The sequence below is a fragment of the Phalacrocorax aristotelis genome, unplaced genomic scaffold (assembly GCF_949628215.1).
Source record: "Phalacrocorax aristotelis unplaced genomic scaffold, bGulAri2.1 scaffold_88, whole genome shotgun sequence".
Classification (NCBI taxonomy): domain Eukaryota; kingdom Metazoa; phylum Chordata; class Aves; order Suliformes; family Phalacrocoracidae; genus Phalacrocorax; species Phalacrocorax aristotelis.
The window spans coordinates 183,325-187,056 of record NW_027441295.1 but is presented as its reverse complement, the minus strand read 5'-3'; the positions used below and the strand labels follow the sequence as shown (position 1 = coordinate 187,056).

At 56.8% G+C, this 3,732-nt stretch overlaps 1 long non-coding RNA gene across 1 annotated transcript; it reads right to left on the bottom strand.

Moving 5' to 3' along the window:
* Positions 1–2,176: 2,176 nt before the first annotated feature.
* Positions 2,177–2,959, bottom strand: LOC142051307 (uncharacterized). Its single transcript, XR_012658406.1, has 3 exons — positions 2,857–2,959; positions 2,419–2,489; positions 2,177–2,279 (listed from the first exon to the last, which is right to left on the bottom strand). It is a non-coding gene; the product is annotated as an uncharacterized LOC142051307 (long non-coding RNA).
* Between the last annotated feature and the right edge of the window lie 773 nt (positions 2,960–3,732).

The following is a 3,732-nucleotide window of genomic DNA, read 5'->3' as shown; positions in this document are numbered from 1 at the left end:
TTCTGGTCACCATGCCTGGGTAACCAGTTGGGTCAAATGCCGGAGGGGCGGTTGGGCTCAGAGGCTTGTGACTAAGTGGTTCATACTCTAACTAGAAAGCAGTACCGACAGGAGCATTTCATGCGTCCATCTGGAGACCTGTCCTGTATAACTTCTTTATCAGTGACCTTGAAGAGGTGATGGAAGGCACGCTCGTCAGGTTTGCAGATGATAGCCTTCTGGGGGAAAGCGGCCAGCCCCGGGGAGCTCAACCGGCGAGAGGCATGGGCTGGCATGAACCTTAGGAATTTCAGCAGGGAGAAAAGCAAAGCCCTGCCCCTGCAGCAGCCTAACAAATCACAGCCACAGAGGCTGGGCACTGCCTGGCTCTGGAGCTGCTCTGTGGAAGCAGCCCTGGGGACCTGGTGGACGGTGAATGGCACATGGGCCACCAGCACGCCCTGGAGTCAAAGGTGGCCAAGGCCATCCTGGGCTGTGTGAACGGAAGCAGAGCCAGGAGACCGAGGGAAAGGCTTAGCCCCTTTGAGGCAATCCTTGCTAGTGCAGTTCTAGAAGACTGCCTCCAGGCTGGGTTTGTAAAGCGTGGGTATTGCACCGCCTAGAGGGACCCCACGGCAGCCTACCCGTTCCTATGGGGGGTTCTTTAGACGATGGTCCCAGGCTCTTTGCTGTTGTGCGTCACACGAGGATGGGAGACAAGAAGGAGAATTTGATACAAAAGAGGCTCAGGTGGGAGATCCAAAGAAACTTTGCCCCTAATTTTGGTGTAGGTAAATGACTCGCTCCCTCTGTATGCAGAACTGTTTGTATTTGATTCGAACAGTGTAAAACCTTTTCTTCTAAAGAGGCAATTACTTTGCCAGAACAAGTCGTTCACGGCCAGGGCTTCCCCAGCTCTGTTACGCCTGGCTGTTGTGGTGGCTGCTCCTTCGGCTCCTATGTGACTGACCAAAACAAACCCCACACTGGAGAAGCTAGGCAAGGATGATGGGCTCACGCAGCTCAGAAAATAATGTTAGGAGGTGACTATGGCTGTTGTAAAGCAAGCAGAACTTGCCTCAACACCAAGGGGACTGGATGGTGCCTTTTGTTGTCGATTCATGGACGTATCAATTCAGTGGGTAAAGTAGTTACGTAATGGTCTTGCCTAAAATAATCATTAGAAAGTATTATTGCCCTGAGCCAGCTAGACCAGCATGGGAGAAGCGTATATGTGGTGGTAGGTGGCCCAAGCCAGCATAGAGTGTAAAAGTCAAAAAGCCGGCAAAATATACTTGGAAGAGAGAAATGGGCTTCAGCTGCCTTAAACCCATGTACTCCTTCCTGGCGACTGGGGACACCCAGCATCCTGACAGTGAGCATATGGAGATAGGTAATGGGAATCCTATTTGCCATCTGATTCCGCTGTAGAGTGCAATTGCTCTCTTCTGCTTCTGTTGGGATTTCACTATCATGTGATTTCGGTATATTCAGTAGAGAGCGCTTCTCTTAGTAAAAATCCCCTACAACATCAAATATCCTCAAATAAGTAAACTTGATATTAAAACCTTAAACCCTCCTCATGTGGAGTCTCCCAACGACCCTAGTCAGGGGGTTTAGCACTGTGGCACCCTGTCACCTGCCAACTAGCTGAGAGCGTGCTCTGCCACGGTGTCTTCATCACTTGTGAGGAGTGGACGTTGCATCAGCACCGCTGCCCAAACTTGGCACACCGCTAGTGAGCGATCCTCTCACGGGGTTTTGTGCCACAAATTGCAGCCCTCTGGGCATCCACGGGAACGTTTTCAGTCTCCCTCCACAGCCTCTTATCGGACTCGACCTTTGCCACCTCCTCAGTGAGGGTGTTATGGGAGATGGTGTCACAACACTACCTAAACCCAAAGTGAACAAACCCCTGTGGTCCCCCATGTCCCAAAGGACTGAAGTGAGGCCAACCAGCTTGTGCCACCCTGGATCTTCTTTCTGGCCCTTCCTGAAGACAGGAGCCACATTTGCTTTCTCCCAGTCCTCAGGAGCCTTCCCCCGTTGCTGCAACATTTCAAGGGTCACTGAGAGCAGCCTTGTGGTCACATCAGCCAGCTCCCTCAGCACCTGTGGGTGCATCCCCTCAGGCCTTGGCACAGCCCTGGCACGGCCACCCTGCCTCTAGGAAAGAAAGATCACTCTCCATCGGCGTGGCGGTCAAAGGAGGTTTATTGCCATAAGTACCCCCGGCTCGCAGTGGTCACTGTCACAGTCGCAGAAAATCTTGTCTGCCTCTGGCCGCGGGCAATAGGAAGCTGCAGTGACACGGGAGGGGCGATGAGGAGCTGCCCTTGCTGGGTGCTCCTCTCCTGCTCCGAGCCAGGCCTTTTGCTGCCAGGCCTCCAAGCTCCTCCCTGACCAGCAGAGCCAGAGCTCGGCTCTGCTCAAACCTACCTGAGAATAGGAGCCTCACTCCTGCTGCCGGCAAGAGCCGCTAAGGCCTCTTGCTTTTTCCAGGATGTCTCCTAAGGCATGGGACAAAGAGGTGAGTGTCAAGGCACTGCCCCACAGCCCTGGCTTGTGGCCCTCCCCTACACCTGGGACGTGCTTGGGGAGCTGGAGGGGAAGGCTAGAAAGATCAGAACTTTACAGTCGCGACATAGCAGCCGCCAGAGCTGAGCGTCGCCTCGTGCGGGGTCCAGCCTCCCCACCGGCACCCGCTCTGCAGCCCTTCTCCTACGCTCGCACTGAGCCCTCGGCAAACCCCTCTGTGGCAGCCCTCCTAAGGCCGGCCCCAGCCCTGGCCTCCCTGGGCAGATGGGGAAAGCGCAGGCCACCGTGGCCATCTTGGCAGGGAGGAGCACAGCATCGGGCCCCAGCCCTGACTCTCACCTAGGACTGCAATGGTGGCAGAGTGCAGCGCCTGCCCGTTCTCGAGGTGGCGGCTCCTGGCGATGCTGCGGAGCCTCTCCAGCACAGCAGGGGCATCTCTGACCTAGGGGCAAGCAGAGAGGCACAATTTCTTCTCTGGCCAAAAAGACCCCTCTGCTGACCCACGGCCGGTTGGCTGGGTGGGCCACAAGGGGAAAGGGAGAGAAAAGAGGGAGCGAGAGAGAGAGCGCAGGTGTCCAGAAGGGGTGGCCGTGCCTCTGCACCAGCTACCCGGCTCGCACCCTGCCCACCCGTGGCATGTCACCTCATGCTCCCCTCTCGGTTCTGGGGAAGGGCCCTGCGGCCGCAACCTCTCCCCAGGGCACAGCTCACTCACCAGGCAGTGGCAAACCTCGTACTGCAGCTCGGCTGCGCTCAGACCGATGGAGGTGATGATGGTCTCCTGCACCCGCTCTGGCCCCAAAAACGGAGCGCAGAGATAGAGAGCGGTCCTGCACACCTGAAAAAGAGAGTCGAGCCACGTCGTTCCTCCCCTGTGGGAGCGGGTGGGGTCCTTGCCAGGAAGCTTGTCCAGCTGAGCTCTGCTCAGCTCACCCCCCCAGCAGAGGGGGCTGCCCCAGACGCAGTCTCCGGGCAGGGAGGGCACTGGCTGCAGCAGTTCGCCAGGCAGCTTTCTATGCCTTTCTACGGCTTGCTACGGCTTTGCAAATGAGATGTGGGGGCTCTTACATTGGAGACTTCAGGGTCAGGATCCCGGAGGTGCAAGAGAAGGCTGACCCAGGTTTCCGCCACTTCCCTGGCGAAGAATGATCTCTTCCCTGAGGCGGAGGAGGCCAGGGCGGCGTAGAGGCTGAAGGCCGAGGAGCGAAGGACCTC